Raw genomic sequence first — 17,795 nt, 5'->3', positions numbered from 1 at the left:
CTAGGATGTCCTGCAAACCTTATCACCCTAAAGTCTAGATAGCATTCCATGCTTGCAACTGTAACGTGAACCTTAGTAATGAAACCTTCTTGTTATCTTTAGACTATCATCAGCCATCCTAAGAAGTGTGGAGCCATCTTTTTGGATCTCTAGACCTAACCTCTCCATCAAGTCTAAACTTACGATATTGATAGAGGATCTAGTGTCCATGATAGCGAGCTCCACTAATATTCCATCCACATATGCTGGAACCCTAAGGCAATGCTTTTCAGCATGATCGAACCAATCTTCCCCCACTCTAGCTATGCCCAAAGGTTCTACTATATACCTTATATGCAGGATTTTCTTGAATTCCTTGCATACTCCTAGGTTAATCAATTGCAGAAGATTCACGTCTGGTTTGACTTCGCAAAGGGAACTTGCTAGATCAAAGTCATGGTAATTAGCCAAAGTTCTCTTCGTAAAGAGAACTTGCTAGATCAAAGTCATTGTAATTAGCCAAAGTTCTCTTCTCATGCCAAACCATTCTCTCCTTTGGTCTTTCCATCGGCTTTGGTGCCTCTTTTTTAGCCTTTACCTTCTTTCTTGGCAATCCTTTATCCTCCTCGGGATTGACTTTACTACCAACAGGTCTTAACGGTCCACCTTCCTTATCAAGATTCAGAACTCGCTTTTCCCTAGCATCTTGTTTAGGGCTTCCCTCGACAAGTTTTACAATTCCTTTGTCACCCTCTTTAATCTTTTGACATCTTGTTACGGCTCGTAGATTAGAAGTTTCAGCATCATGAACATGTACAGCCTCAATAAGGCTGACTCCACTACCATGAGGTAACTCCTCTACAATAGCCTTTCCTCTTTGCAGTATTTACCTTGGTCCATCATCTTGCTGGAGATTATTCCCTTGTGCACCATGGTTAACTGGACCTAGTTGTTTACTCCCTTGTTGGAGAGAACTGATCTTACTCCAACATATAGCAGCTAAGTGGCCAGACTTTCCGCAAATATCACATTTGACATTCGGGCAATTCCTAGGGAAATGTTGGCCCCCACACCACTTACAGCTAAATCTTGAGGGGCCACCCTCTTCAGGGCATCGGCTCCCTATCAAATTCTGTTGCTTCTTAAGAAAATTGACATCCATAGCTATTTGTCCATACTGTTATCAGAGATCATATCGGTGTAGTGCTTCATCATGTCCTTAACTTCACTAAGGACATTAGAAGCACTCGACTCATAGCTGTGATAGTCAATCTGTCGCCCCGTGAGCCTAACCACTTGATTAGGAATCGGCCACTGACCAACTAGGACAACATTAGGATTCATTGTTTGGTTTCCCCCACTATTTAGTGAGGCCCCTTGACTAGCCATAGGCATAGTCATGCAAGGAGGAGCTGGTAACATAGGCAGATTCGACATAATACTCCCTCTGCCACTTGTATTTAACGTGGGGTCCCCTTGACTCTCATTGGTCAAGGCCAAATTATTACCATTCCAATTTATCCTTGCTGCATAAGCCACTTGCAAGTGCAACTCTACTCCTTCTGCTTGGGTAATGGCAGTGTCAATATCGGCCAAAGCAACACTACTCAGCTGCACCTGGATATTAAAATCCAATCCATGTAGGAAATATTGCAACTGTGCAGCCACCGCTAGAATGGGAATATAAGCGTTAAGTTTGCGAAGAACTTGCTTTAGTTTCTTGGCATACGCTTGGATATTCTCATTTGGCTCTTGGCATGTTACATTCAGAACATGCAACTAATATTTCCCACCCTTCTCAGGGGCAAACTCCCTACGGAAAGCCGTAAAGAATTGGGCACTGCTAGTTATGATTCTGGCTTCTAGACCGTGATACCATATTGCCGCTCTTCCTTTTAACGTCATGTTGAAGATCATTAGGTGTCCTTCGTCTTGGATTGGATAGTTGAACATGAGCGTTTGAAACTCCTTAATGTAGAGTTCTCCATCTTCTTCTGCTAACCCATGAAAATTGGGCAACAGTGCTCCTAATGCCGCTAAATCCGGTGTACCTGCTAGAATTGCGATAGGTTGTGCCATGGCTACAACCGGATTCACAACAGGAGTTTGTGTAGGCAACACTACACCCCCACTTATTGTGGGTTGATTAACTGGAAATAGGGAACTACTAAGACTTCCACTTGCACTCGAAGAGTGAGAGCGGAGTTTTGAGCTCGGGATGTACCTAAAATTTGCCAAAAAATCCAGAATTTAGGGGATAAATATTTAACATCGAAGGCGGCGGCTCCAACTAGGACGATTTTAAGCACCAAGTGAAATACGACTCTTAAAATGCGCCCACGCAACACTTATTGATTTTTGATCATTTTTAAGACTGTCGTGCGGGTTGTCAAGAGTTGCCAGCCAATGCAAGATGTCAAGCCAGACACCCATGATTTTTCAGAGCTCGATTTGGAGTCCGGACGGGGAAATGGCTAAGAAACCGGTCAAGATACGAAGAGGTGGACAAAGTTTGGCCAAAATGAGTGTTGCCTTTTGAGGCCTTTGGATCCCCCCCCCAAACATTTTATGCCACACATCAAATCGTGGGCAAGGAGAGGATGAGGAAAAAAAACGTGAGGAGGCACCATCTGCCTGCGTCCGAAAAATGCGCCATGGTGGATGATGAGGGAGATCCCAGCCTACAAACAACCAACCCATTTGACCATGGGGCTTGATTACCCTCTGCCTGCTGATCATTTCGTTGCCCTTCGCCCGAGCAATGATGGCCTGGATGAAGAATTCTGATTTTAGTCTTTCTCTCTCCTCCCTCTCTCTCCCCTAAGGGGTTGTTCTTGTGTGCAAGAGGACAATGAAGAATGGTGGAGGAAAGCTTGTTCGGATGAGACCGGATTGCTTCCAGATCACTGTAAACATGAAGATTGCTGATCTTAAAGGTGCTGGACATTGAATGAGGGCTGGCCCGCAGTCCCATAGCAAAACCGAGATCCCGAGACACAAAGCCTAAGCGGTAATTCAATTTTTATGAAGAAAAAATGAGTTTTTATGCTATTTGGTTGATGAAATATTGTTCCCATGGGTTGATTATGCATCATGATGTTTTTTGCTATGAGTTTGATCAGTTTATGCTCTGAAAATCTGAAAATCATAAGTGTTATGGCTGAAATTAAGGGTATGAAACCGGTAAAACACGCATTTAAGGGGTAAAATGGGGGGTTTTGCAAGATAAAGGGGAAGTATGAGATACAACATCAACAAAACCTGGAATTTTGCTGTCAAGTAACCTAAGGGCCATAGCCCACAATCAATCTTAATTTCTAGTTATTTTTTATTGAAGAAAATAGAGGAAATATACTAAAAAATTATGAAAAATGGGTTTTAAATGGGAGAAAATTAGGAAACGCTAAAAGGAAAATTCCAAAAAATCACATAAGTGTTTGTGCAATGTATAATGAAGGTAGAGCACGAGGTTGGCCTTGGTTTACCCTCGTTTCTATGTTTATGTCCGTGTTTATCGCTTTCTCTATAAAGAAATACACATAAAATGACCTTTTCACCTATCAACGAATGCAAAACATTAAACGGTAGGGTGAAAGGGGAGTTTGACCGTCAAAGTACAATCTAAAATCTGATTTATGTGTTGCATCATGCGTATAGGCCGTTGTTTTAAAATAAAGGAAAAGGCAGCATGAGCATAAGGCTCAGTGTCTTTTCTCCTTGCAGTATATAAATGCTAGTATGGAAATCATGAAAAGATTGGTTTCGCACGATGCACAATGCTGATTTTTTTGTTGTTTGTGCACTAAACCATTCACATTATGCACTATGCATGGTTCATGGTATCAAAGGAAAATCTCCTAGACTACATAATAGCAATTGTTTTCTTAGGAATTTGACCCACGATTGAGAGTGTGAGGTTATCGCTTGCCGTAGGGTAGAGGGTCGGTTTCTTAAGGGACTGTTAAGTGAGGACACATAGTATATCTCCTGGAAATACGAGAAATATAAAAGAGAGGAGTTCGTGTTCATTTGTGTTATATGTTTAGCAGCACATCAAAGGGCCAATCCCTGCGATGTAGGAGAGCTACAGTGGGGCCGCGGAGTTTCTACTGTGAGGTTGCCTCCATATGTGTGTGATCGTGGCATTGCCAATAAGTATGGGTTCTCCCTCTAAGGAGTTTAAGGAAACTGTTGGACTATAAACTATAAATGCAATAGATTAGGCTTTAGGGCAGTTTGTCCTTTAGCATTAGATTGACGCTCTTAATCCACGAGGCAGTGAGGGTGTTTGTGTGTCATGAGCATGAGGCTAGTGCCATAGCCAGTGCCGGCCCATTTTCAAGTCCCTTCAGTGGTGCGTTTGTCGAGAGCTGCCTATAAGTGGTGGTTCTCGAATCTAGGGCTTCTAGGGACCAAAAGAAAGTTAGTTTATTTCCTTTGACAAGGATTGTCAAGCCGAAATACAAAAAGCAGAACGTGCTGAGAGGGCTAGACAACGGTTAGAGATCGTAAGTCGTTATTCCCCTCAAAGGAGTAGCCCAATATGTATAAGAGGCAGTGGTCTTAGTAGCCCAACTGCTCCACATAGTCCGTTAGGTACAGGAGGAAGCACAAGTTCTTCCTCTCTTCCACCAAGTCTACCCACTTCAAGTGGGGGTGTGAGTCCATCAGTTCAAGATCCTATTGTTAATCCGATTGTCACCATGGCACAACCCATTGCAATTCCTGCGGGGACACCAGATTTACCAGCTTTAGGAGTTCCCTTGCCCATTTTTAATGGGTTAGCGGAAGAGGATGCAGAATTTCACATTTGTGAATTCCAAAGATTGATGTTCAATTGTCGCATCCAAGATGAGGGACATCTCATGATGTTCTTTAATATGACGTTAAAAGGAAGGGCTGCGGTATGGTATCACAGCATAGAGTCTGGAACCATAACCACAATTGATCAATTCTATGCAGCTTTCCAAGGAGAATATGCCCCTAAAAGAGGTGGCCAATATTGGTTGCGTGTCTTGAATGTAACACGCCAAGACCCCCATGAGAATGTGAAAGCCTATGCCAAGAAGCTGAAGGAAGTGTTTCGTACGTTACAAAATTACATTCCTATTCTGTCGGCTGCCCAATTGCAATACTTCTTGCATGGGTTGGATTTTAATATTCAAGTACAATTGAGCAGTGTGGCCTTGGCAGATATAGACACCGCTATTACGCGGGAAGAAGGAGTAGAAGCACGATTACAAATGGCCTACTCCTCTCGAATGAATGTTAATGCGGGTTTAGTACCTGGAGGCAATCTACCATTGACGAATGGAAGTCAAGGGATGCCTATGACTAACCCTAATGGGAGAGGAAGCATGGTTCAGAATGTACCTTTGCTGCCAGCTCCTCCCAGTGTGACTATGTCTATGGCAAGTTAGTTGGCTCCACCAAATGTTGGAGGCCAAGTTTTGAATTCTAATATTGTTCATGTGAGTCAACAACCAATGCCAAATCAGATTGTTAGGCCAATGGAACAATGGGTAGACGATCGAGGCTATGAGTTGAGTGCATCTAATGTCCTTGGTGAAGTTAAGGATATGATGAAGCATTATACCGACATGATTTTCGAACAATATCGACAAATAGCTGTCGACGTTAATTTCTTGAAGAAGCAGCACAATCTGATAGGGAGTCGACGCCCTGAAGAGGGGGGACCCTCAAGATTCAGTTGCAAGTGGTGTGGTGGACAGCATTTCCCTAGAAACTGTCCAAATGTTAAATGTGATATTTGTGGGAAGTCGGGCCATTTAGCTGCTACCTGTTGGAGCAAAAATAGTTCCCTTCAACAAGGGAGTAAACAACTAGGCCTTGTCAATCATAGAGCGCAAGGAAATAACTTGCAGTAGAATGATGCACCAAGACAAATATTGCAGAGGGGAAAGACCACTATAGAAGAGTTGCCACAAGGAAATGGAGTCAGCCTTATTGAGGCTATACGAGTCAATGATGCTAAAACCTCTAACTTAAGAGCCGTGACAAGAGACCAAAAGGCTAAAGAGGTTGATAAAGATCATGCAAAACCGGTTGAGGCAAGCCCTAAACAAGGGGATAAGGGGACGCAAGTCCAGAGTCCTAGCATGGAAGGTGGACTGCTAAGGCCCACTGACAAGAAATTCGACCCTAAAAAGGATGAGGAAGTGCCAAGAAAGAAGGCAAGAGCTAAGAAAGAAGCACCAAAACCGGTCCAAAGACCAAAAGAAAGAATGGTTTGGCGAGAAAAGAGAGCTTTGGCTAACTATCATGACTTTGATTTAGCAAGTTCTCTTTCTGAAGTCAAACCAAACGTAAACCTTCTACAATTGATTAAATTGTCTCCAAGAGTACGCAAGGAATTCAAGAAGATCCTACGTATTGGGCATATTGTAGAACCTTTGGGCATAGCACAAGTAGGGGAAGATTGGTTTGATCATGCTGAAAAGAATTGTCCTAGGGTTCCAACTTATGTAGATGGAATATTAGTGGAACATGCCATTGTAGACACTGGATCCTCCGTCAATATCATGAGTTCAGAGTTGATGGAGAGACTGGGTCTAGGCATCCAAAAAGACAGCTCCACCCTTCTCAGAATGGATGATGATAGTCTAAGACAACCAAAAGGTTGTGTTACTAAGGTCCATGTTACCGTCGCACGTGTAGAATGCTTCTTGGACTTTAGGGTGATCAGATTTGTAGGATGTCGCTTGCTAGGTAGGCCTTGGATCTTACGAACAGACTGTCAAGTTGATATACTCGCCGGTCGAGTGGTTCTAGGTAGAGGTGCTAATCTAGTGATAGTCGATGCTTACCTAGAGTCTCCTCAAAGTGAGAGAGCTCCTTTATCTTCTACTGAATTAGAGACAGTAGATGATCCATCTGGTAGTGAGACATCATCCAGTGATGAATCTAGAGAGGGGTCCACTACAGAGGATATTTATCAGATAACTCTAAATGAGCCGATAGAGCCGCAAGATAGGATAAGAGACGTGGATGTGATTGAGTTAGACCTTGGCACGCCGAATGATTCGCGGCCAATTAAATTAGGTTCCATGCTCAGTTCAGCAGAAAGGGAGGACTATGTATCCTTGATTCAAGAATTCCGTGACATCTTTGCTTGGAGTTATGATGAGATGAGAGGCATTCCTCCCAGCCTGGCTATTCATACTATTCCTGTAAAAGAAGGCAGTCATCCTGTGCGTCAGAAAGTAAGGCATATGCCTTTTGAATTAAGGGATGGGCTGTTTGAGGAGTTACAGAAGTTAAGGAAAGCTGGTTTAATCTTCCCTGTACAACATACAGAATGGTGCTCACCAGTTGTTATCAGGAAGAAGAAAAACAACCAGATCCGATTATGTGTAGATTTTAGAGAGCTGAATAAGAAGACAGTTAAGGATTACTACCCGTTGCCATTTATTGACCAGATTTTGGATCAATTAGTGGGTAGGGAAATATATTATTTCATGGATTGCTTTGTGGGATATAACCAGATGGAAATTGCAAAAGAGGACAAGTTGAAAACAACTTTTATTACTGTCTTTGGTACTTTTGCGTACCATGTGATGGCCTTTGGGCTGTGCAATGCACCTGGATCATGGCAACGAACAGCAGACAAGACCTTTGGTGACATCTCCCCAGATGAGTTGAAAGTATTTATCGATGATCTAGGGGCAGCCGCTGTAAGGGAAAGGACATTGATTATTTTAAGAAAGTGCTTTGAGCGTTGTAGACAATTTTGTATCGCTCTTAACCCACGAAAGTGTGTTTTTGGAGTGCCTTATGGGCTATTGCTGGGCCATGTGGTCAGCTCAGTAGGAATCGCAATTGACCCTGAAAAGATCAAGGTTATAGTCGCTATGAGTCCACCATGCACTCCAAAAGAGGTTCATAGCTTTCTGTCATCAATAGGGTACTATCGAAGGTTTATCAATGCCTTGGTAGAAAGAACGTTGCCATTAACGAATTTATTATCCTTTAGCTGTCTATTTGAATGCAACGATCCTTGTAAGGTAGCTTTTGAGGATGTGAAACAGGAGCTAGTAAAAGCACCTGTTTTAAAAGCACCTAAAAGAGGCGAGATGTTTTATATATTTTCAGCAGCCACCATGCATAGTATCAGCTGCTGTTTAGCCCAAATTTGGGAGGAAAAGTGGTATCATCCGATAGCTTTTGCTAGTCGGAAATTGGGCATTTCGGAGATCAATTATACCTACATGGAGAAGTTGTGTCTTGCGATGGTCTTTGGGACTAAAAAATTCAGGCACTACATCCTCTATGAGAAGGTAGTTTTTTATACGAAGGTGGAAGGGCTTAGATTGCTTATGAATAAGCTACAGCCGCCTGATTGTTTGGCAAATTGGTCAATCACTTTGTAGGAGTTCTATTATGAGATTAAGAGTAAGCCACTGAGGTTGCCCGGTATTGTGGAATGCCTTGTGGATTTCGAGGAGCCGAAGGAGACTTTGGCTGAAGGAAGTGATATTGAATAAATATTTAAAATTGATACAGCTTCCATTCCATCTTGGTATGCTGCTATTACACATTACCTATCAACAGGAGAGACTGGAGCTGGTTTGTCAAAATCAGAAAAGAGAAAAATTAAGCAACAGGCTTTGAAGTTTTCCTTGATCGCAGGAACACTATATCGGTAGGGTGTTGATGATATCTACCGCCGATGTGTAATCCCTGACGAGGTTCCTTTCATCTTAGAAGAGTGCCACAAATCTGCATGTGGAGGGCACTTTGCAGGACGTTTGATGGCGCAGAAAGCTTTAAGAGCTGGATATTGGTGGCTGTCCATCTTCCAAGATTCCTTTGAGTATGTGAAGTGATGTGATACTTGTCAAAGACATGACAGTAGAGAGAATATGAAACGCCCACTTACGCCTATCATGGCTATCCTTCCATTTGAGAAGTGGGGCATTGACTTTGTGGGTCCTATCACCCCGTCGTCTACTACTCAGAAGAGGTACATTATAGTAGCAACTGATTATTTTACAAAATGGTCAGAAGCATCAGTGACGAGATAGGACAATGCAAAAGAGACTGTAAGCTTTCTTTTAGAGCAGATTATCTGCCGTTTCGGTCCACCAAAGGAACTAGTGTCGGACCGTGGAACCCATTTTTTGAACAAAGTGATCAAAAGCTTGACTGAAGCTTGGAAAATCAAGCATAATAAAACGACCCCTTATAATCTGCAAGCAAACGACCAAGTTGAAAGTACTAAGAAGTAGCTTGTGGGTATCTTGTCTAAAAGAGTATTGGAGAATAAATGAGACTGGGACAGGAAGTTGTATGTGGCAGTATGGGTGTAAAATACCACGTTCAAGCAAGCTACCGGCCATACTCCATTTAAATTAGTTTATGGAGAATAGTGTGTGTTACCCCTCGAGATTGAGTTGTCAACCATACGGTTTGCAATTAACCACTCTTTGGGAGACGAGGATTCCCTTTTTGAACGTTTCATGACCATAGCCCACCTGGATGAGCTGAAGTTGCAGAGTTTATTACACCAGGAGGTAGCTAAACGTCGGATGAACCAGTTGCATGACCTTAGAGCGAAGAAGTATACCTTTAAAAAAGGGCAATTAGTTTTGTACTACGATGCGCGTAGGGAGCTGTTTCCAGGGAAGTTGGAACCTAGATGGGATGGGCCCTACAAGATTGTTAGGATAGGGAAAAATAGGTCTACGGCTTTACTAGCTGATCTGCAGGGAGTAGAGTTTAAAAATAAGGTTAATCTTAATAAGATTAATAAGATGAAATCTTAAAAATAAGGTTAATCTTAATAAGATTAAACCTTATTATTTCTAAGTATGCTAATATGGAGAAATGCATTGCAGGTCCATGCTGGGGATGATTTGAGACGTGCAAAAGAGCTTAAAGCTGGTTGATGGGTCGGTTAATTCCTTATTTGGAGCACCCATATCTGGAGCAGAGATACCATCAGGGGAAACTTATCTAGTGGAGCAAAGGATACAAAGTGATTGAGCAAGAAGAAGAAACCTTTGTGTGGGAGATTAAAGTCTTCTGCCATCACTGCTTACGACTGTTGACAAGTATCCCTGTTGAGTTCAATGAAGAAGGTGGGATGGAGCCATCCGTTCACCCTCTAAACATGCTGAACTTTGATTATCATAATTACGAATAGAGGAGTTCGTGATGGCAGGCTTTGTAAACCCATTGTGGACGTACACATTATATTTTGACGGAGCGTCCAGGGGCCCTAATAAAAAAGGGAGTGCTGAAGTAGTAATCCAAGATCCCCGACGTAGAGTTACGATGAAGTTAGCTGCTTATCTCGGGGTAGGATTCACCAACAATATGGCGGAGTATAAAGCCTTGATTATGGGACTGCATATTGCCAAACAAGGTGGTATTCAATGGTTGTTAGTAAAAGGGGATTCCCAGTTGATCCTGAATCAGCTAGATGGGACGTACACAGTGTGGAATCCCATTCTTTGTATGTATCATCGAACTATGATGACCCTACTTGAGAAGTTTGAGAGAGTGTCTTTTCAGCTGATTCCACGTTACTGGAATCAGTTTGTGGATTCACTAGCAAATCTTGCTTATGAAGAAGACCTTTTCTTCAACTGTGGTCCTAGTTTGGATATTGTTATCAATGATGAAACAGGACCCGGTCTCTTGAGGGGAATGTTATCAGAGCATGCTATATATGGCAGACGATGGTTGATATGGGTGATGCAAAGAGTAGCCGAGACCAATCTGAAAGGTGAGAAGGATCAAAGCTTGCGCGCGAGCTATGGCGAGAGAGCAAGAGCAAGAAAGAGAGAGACAAGAAATGGGAACTCCAACAGTCACAATGTGTGACCGGGCCTTCCTTTATTCAAACTGTCACTAAAAGAATAAAGAATAAAGTGACGTGACGGGCGCCCGCCACCTGCAGTGTGCAGTGGCGGGTACTGTCAGTGTAGTAATACACGGGGCGGCACGGCGGAGGCGCCTTTACCCCCAACAACCTCCCACTTAAAGGCGAATCTGCCCTAGTGAGAGAGAAAAGAAAAAAGAAAAGACAGTACAAATGTACATAGGTACAAGGGATGAGGAAAGGCGACATCTCATCCAATGCCCATCAACCTCCTGAGGAAGGCAAAGCGCTCAGTAGTGAGGCTCTTCGTGAGCAGATCTGCAGGATTCTCGTCAGTGGAGATCTTGACAAGGTCAACAGACTCGTCCTCCACGACACCACGTATGAAGTGATACCTCACCTCAATGTGTTTCGTCTTCGCATGGAAGACCGGATTCTTAGCCAACTGAATGGCACTCATAGAATCCGAATGCAGTGTAGGTGTAGCATCAATCCCAAGGTCAGCAACTAGATGGCCTAACCATATGGCCTCCTTGCAAGCCTCAGTGGCTGCAACATACTCGGCCTCAGTGGTAGACAAAGCCGTACACTTCTGAACCCTGGACATCCAAGAGATAGCCCCTCCAGCATAGGTGAATACATAGCCAGAAGTGGACTTCCTACTATATGCATGTCCTGCATAATTGGAGTCAGTGTACCCTACGACCCCTGTATCCTGGCTGCCATAGCAAATACACATATCTGCTGTGCCCTTCAGGTACCTCATGATACCCTTCACGGCATCCCAATGTCTGCTGCCAGGTGTAGCCATATAGCGTGCCACAACACCAACTGCATGCGCAATATCTGGACGAGTGGCTATCATGGCATACATCAAACTGCCCACGGCTGAAGCATTAGGGATCTTGGCCATCTCGGCCCTCTGCTCATCTGTTTGTGGACAATCGGCCCGTGATACCTTCACATAAGAAGGTAATGGACAGCCAATAGGCTTTACGTCCTGCATACGGAAGCGCTCAAGGACTTTATGAATGTACTCCCGCTGTGAGAGATACAAAAGCCCCTGATGCCTATCGCGCTTAATGCGCATCCCAAGTATATGTGAGGCCTGTCCCAAATCCTTCATCTCAAAGCTCTTCTTCAGCTGAGATTTAAGAGCATCTAGCTCATCATGAGCTTTCCCTGCTATCAGCATATCATCAACATAGAGTACCAAGATAAGCAAACTGCCATCACGGCTTTCTTCGTGTAAAGACACGGATCCATAGCACTCCTGCTGTAGCCCTGTGACTGCATAAAGGCATCAAACTTATGATACCATTCCCTAGGTGCGTGATTCAAGCCATACAAGCTCTTCTTCAACTTGCACACTAGGTGCTCCCTGCCAGGTTCTACAAAGCCCTTAGGCTGATCCATATAGATCTCATCATGCAAGTCCCCATGTAGAAAATCCGTCTTGACATCCATCTGATATAGATCTAAGTCAAGCTGTGCAACCAAAGCCAAGACCAAGCGCAGGGTGGTCATCTTAACCACAGGAGAGAAGGCCTCATCAAAGTCCACACCATGTTCTTGCTTAAAACCCTTTGCTACCAATCTAGCCTTGTATGCCGGCTTGGGGTATCCAGGGGTACTTTTCAGCTTGTACACCCACTTGCATGGCAAAGCCTTCTTGCCCTTAGGCAAGGCAACCAAATCCCAAGTCTCATTCTTATGTAGGGAGTCTATCTCAGACTGCATAGCCCTCTCCCAGGAGTGACTGTCACCCTTGCGCATAGCCTCATCATAAGTGAAAGGCTCTCCTGCATTTGTAACCAAAACATAATGCATAGAGGGCTGAAATCTGTCAGGTGGACGTCTGTCTCTAGCAGACCGTCTCACCGCAGGCTCTACTGCCTGTCTAATTGCCTGTCCAACATCCTGGCCCTGTGGAGGAACTGTTGTAGGCTGTACTACTGGCTGTGCTGGAGCTTTAGGCTCCTTCTGAAAGATTACTCTGCGGATCTCAACCACCTTCTCAGGCTGCCTGTGCATCTTGTCTTCATGGAAGACGACATCATGGCTGCGTACTATTTTCCGCGCCTGCGGATCCCATAGGCAATAGCCCATCTCTCCTAACTCACCATAGCCAAGGAATATGCATTTAATGCTCTTTGGATCCAATTTACTTCTCTTGTCCTTGGGCACATGGCAGAATGCCTCACATCCAAAGACACAGAGATTGCATAAGAGGGTGGCTTACCAGCCCAAACTTCCTCTGCAACCTGGAAATCCAATCCACTGGAAGGCGATCGGTTTATGACATGCACTGCCGTACTAACTGCCTCAGCCCAAAAACTCTGGGGTAGGCCTGCATGGCTAAGCATAGAGCGCACACGCTCCTGAATAGTCCTGTTCATGCGCTCAGCCAAACCATTCTGGGGTGGTGTGTAAGGGGCGGTCAACTGACGCTTAATACCCCTGTCATCACAAAACTGCTCACAAGCATGCGAGACATATTCTCCCCCATTATCTGTCCTAAGGCATTTCAGCCTATACCCAGTCTGGTTCTCAACAAGAGCAAGCCATCTTTGAAAAACTGCCAAGACATCGGACTTCTGCTTTATGGGATAAGCCCACACTTTCCTAGAAAAATCATCAATGAAGGTAACGAAGTACTTCGCGCCACCCATAGACATGCAAGGCATAGGCCCACAAACATCGGAATGTACTAATGCCAAGGGCTCACTCATGCGTGGCCTACCCGATTTCTTATGCATAGACCTATTCTGCTTACCATAAAGACAATGATCACACGAGTCAAAACATGCATAATCCAAAGGCGGAAGATACTGCAAACCAGATAACATTTTCATTCCCTTTAAAGACATATGCCCCAAACGGGCATGCCAAAGTGATACATGTGGGATAGAGCCCACTGCCAAAACATGGTCTACAGAAGACCCAGATACAACAAGAGGATAGAGGCTGCCAGCCTTGGCGCCTCTAGCAAGCACAAGTTTGCCTTTGGTGATCTTCCAGGTAGAATCCCCAAAACAGACATGAAACCCTGCATCATCCAACTGTCCTGCAGACATAAGACTGCGCGTAAGCGCAGGTACATGACGTACATCCCTGAGCAAAAAGGAACTGCCAGTGGAAAACCCACAGCCCACAATATCAAGAGACCTATCATCTCCAAGTTTGACTGATCCAGATACAGTACGGTAAGAGTGAAACCACTCACGGTAAGGCGTCACATGGAAGGACACACGTGAATCCAATAACCAGCACTGTGCATACATACTAGGTGTCTCAGTCAAGTGTGAAGCATCAGAAGAACTAGCTGCAAGTATAAACTCATCACCACCATCGGACTCCTCAGTCTGCGTGACATTAATTTCCTCAATCTTGATGCTGGACTTCGCAGATACTATGCTGCGATCAGAGGACTTCTCCTGCACTTTATCTTTCCCCTTATCCTTGCGCTTCTCATTGCGCAACTCATGACACTGTGGTCTAATATGACCCTTTTTCCCACAATGATGACAAGTGACATTTGCATTGCGCCCACGCGACTTACTACGCGACTTGCCACGAGATTTAGACCGACCCTTCTGCAAGTCACGGCCTCGGCCATTACCACGGTCATACCTATCATTCCTGCCTCTAACTGTCAAAGCATGACTACCACGAGAGGCATCCAAGTTTTTGCGATTCACCTCTTCCTGAAGAAGAGCACTCTCAACATCTGCCAATTTTAGAGTAGCACTAGAGGCACAAAGAGCAGTACAGAAAACATCCCATGACTCATTCAGAGTCCCAAGCAAGAAAAGAGGAGTTACTTCCTCTCCAAAGGTGATATCCTGCGAAGTCAGGTTCTTTAGTATAGCATGGAACTGGCTCAAGTGAGCAGACATAGTCACATTATCCTTCATGCGCAGATCCATAAGCTGCTTCAACTAGTACATCTGACTTGCCGGACTTTTCTTATCATAAAGATTCTTGATCTTATTCCATAGATCCCATGCACTCTGTGCTTCCTCAAATACATTATAATGTACCTGTTCAGTGAGAGACAATACAATCGTGGACTTGCATAGCTCATCAAGTTCAAGCCAGTCGTCATTGTCCATAGTTTCAGGCTGCTCCCCACTCAACCGAAGTGGCTTAATCTGAGATTTTTGCACCAAGACCTGCCAAATTTAACTCTTCCAGTAAGAGTAGTTGGTACCATCCAACTTTGTAATGTTAAAGATGGCACTATCATGCGAAGATGACGCCATTATGCAGGCTGGAAATGCCCAAACAGTCCAAAACTACTTGCTGTTTTACTGCAGAAACTACCCAAAAATGACCAAAACGGGGTCCAAAGGGCGAGCAAAGTGTGCCAAAAGTTGCTGCCCACTTAGTACTAGGTGCGATACACCAAATCAGGATATTTCAGAATGAAAAGTACACCTCAGTCCACCAATAACTGCTTGCTGTAATAAATTGCAGGTATGCAGTCTAGAGAGCAAACTGTCCCAAAATAGGATCCAATGTCAAGCAAACAATGCTAGGTCCAAAGCCGGCATGAAACGGACATAAGCAAGGCCAATGACAGTGAAAAGAACATGAGCTCAACACTGAAGCATGTCAAAACAACATCTGCCAGTGAAAGGCACACCCCCAGACACTCTAGGCAAAGTGTTCCTGTAACTACCAAAACCTGACACAAATAGGTGTCTGCTCAAAGAGAAAGATCCAAATATGAGACTCAGCTCATAAGCATCCTATGAACCAAGAGTACATCAATGCATATCCATAAAGATCGGAGTATGATCCCAAAGTCTCAATGCGTATGTAGCTGCTCAAGACATAAACTGCTCCAAATACATGTAAGTGCTCCAATAGCATGCAACTGTTAAAGGTCAAGCAAGCATGTAAAATGCTCCCACTGGCACAAAAGGCGTACAAAGCGAGCTCAGAAGCTCAAACAACCCAAGAGAAAGCACCAGTGATAAGTGACCATGTCAATGCATCAAGCGCATCCAAGAGAGCATGGCATACATGAAGCACCGGTCGTATTAACCATGAAGCAATACATAAGCCCAAATAAGCTCTCGGTCAACTCAATGACATCCAAATAGCAACCAAGATCAGTGATCAAGTAAGCCGGGAATGCTCAAATACATCCAAATCCAAGCTCCAAATGTCAGTATGGCATACAGGAACCAAATAGCATATGTCACGAACCAAAGCATGTAATGCAAAAGCCTAACTGTCAAGCAGAGACATGAGGCATAGGCGGTCCACGAGCATGCCAAGTCGGTCCAAATGCTAGTGAAGACAGAGCTAATGCGAAGCTCAAAAGCATCCCATAATCTCATACATATGCTCCAAGCCGTCCCCAAATGTCAGAGACATCATGCCAAAGCTCAAAGCATACATCCGGTATCGATAGGTAAGTGCCAAAGCCTGTAAAGTACCTTCAGCCCACTGTTATTCCAGCATGTATTTACTGTTCTAAACAGTAGATTTCAGCCCCGAATTCAAGCCAAAATCATGATCAAACCAAATGCATACATCCCCAATACATCCGGGTAGGAAGTAGACCGCATACGGGCATCAAATAAGGTAACCGGAGTAGAGTATAAGCATCAAATGCCAATGCCAAGTGTGGCTGCCATGTTTCCAGCACTGTATAACAGTAAATAATAGTCCCAAATCAGCCAATATTTCAGGCCAAAATCATGGCATAATCATGTGCATACATTCCCAAGGCACTAGGCATCATGTAGACTGCATACGGGCATCAAATAGCACAACCGGAATGGAGTATAAGCAACAAATGCTAATGCCAATGGTGCTGCCCTGTTTTCAGCCTGTTATGACAGTTTATGACAGTCCCAAATCTGAAGAGATCAGCCCCGAATGATCAAGACCAATGCCCAAAGCTTGAATGACATCAAACATGAAGTCTATAGCCCTCTTGATCAAGGTAGAGAGCAAGAAGCAATGGCCAAGTGTGGAGCTGAAGTAGATGAGTGCTCACAGCCTGGAAAAAAATGATGCAATCTGCCCTGTTGGTGCTGAACTTGCTGCTGCTCCACATGGGCTGAAAAGGGGGCAATGGGGGCTCAAGAAGGGCCTATCAAAGGCCTATGACAAGCCTCTTTGAGCCTTGATAGGTGTAAGGCACAATATGAGGGGAATAAGCTTCAAGGGTTTGAAGCCATGGCTGCCCTTACTGTTTGCAACCTGTAGACTGAAATAAAACCCTGAAAGAATGATCAAATACCTCAGTATTAATGCCTTGAAGGTGCCTCAATAGGTTGGGAAGGTGCTCGGGAAGCCGGGGAGTGACGGGAGCTCGGGGAGATCGGATATGGCTGCCGGGATGGAGATACAATGCGTGAAGCGAGTCGATGCGAAGGTCGGGAAGCACCGAGTTGAGCTCGAGCAAGAGAATGCCAAGCTCTGATACCAGTTGAAAGGTGAGAAGGATCGAAGCTTGCGTGCGAGCTATGGCGAGAGAGCAAGAGCAAGAAAGAGAGAGACAAGAAATGGGAACTCCAACAGTCACAATGTGTGACCAGGCCTTCCTTTATTCAAACTGTCACTAAAAGAATAAAGAATAAAGTGACGTGATGGGCGCCCGCCACCTGCAGTGTGCAATGGCGGGTACTGTCAGTGTAGTAATACACGGGGCGGCACGGCGGAGGCGCCTTTACCCCCAACACAATCTAGTGTTGTTATCCTGGACCCATAGGTTAATTAGACAACATGTTATGCGTATGCATCTTGCTATATATGCAGGAGGGATGGGCCATAACCTTATGCATTTAGTTTAGGGTTGCGAGCCCTGTGGTTTTCCTCCTTGGAAAGGGGCATGTTATTGTATATTTGTACTATTTCGGGGGGGGATGTGTAGGTGCTATTCTGTTTGATCTCGTTAGGCCAAGAGGGCCAATCAAGTTTTGTGGTGAAGTGCTTTATTTCATTAGGC

The sequence above is a fragment of the Lygodium microphyllum genome, chromosome 29 (genome assembly GCF_053477565.2).
Source record: "Lygodium microphyllum isolate KBCC chromosome 29, Lygodium_microphyllum_v1.1.10, whole genome shotgun sequence".
NCBI classification, from domain to species: domain Eukaryota; kingdom Viridiplantae; phylum Streptophyta; class Polypodiopsida; order Schizaeales; family Lygodiaceae; genus Lygodium; species Lygodium microphyllum.
Note: the sequence above shows the minus strand (reverse complement) of the source record.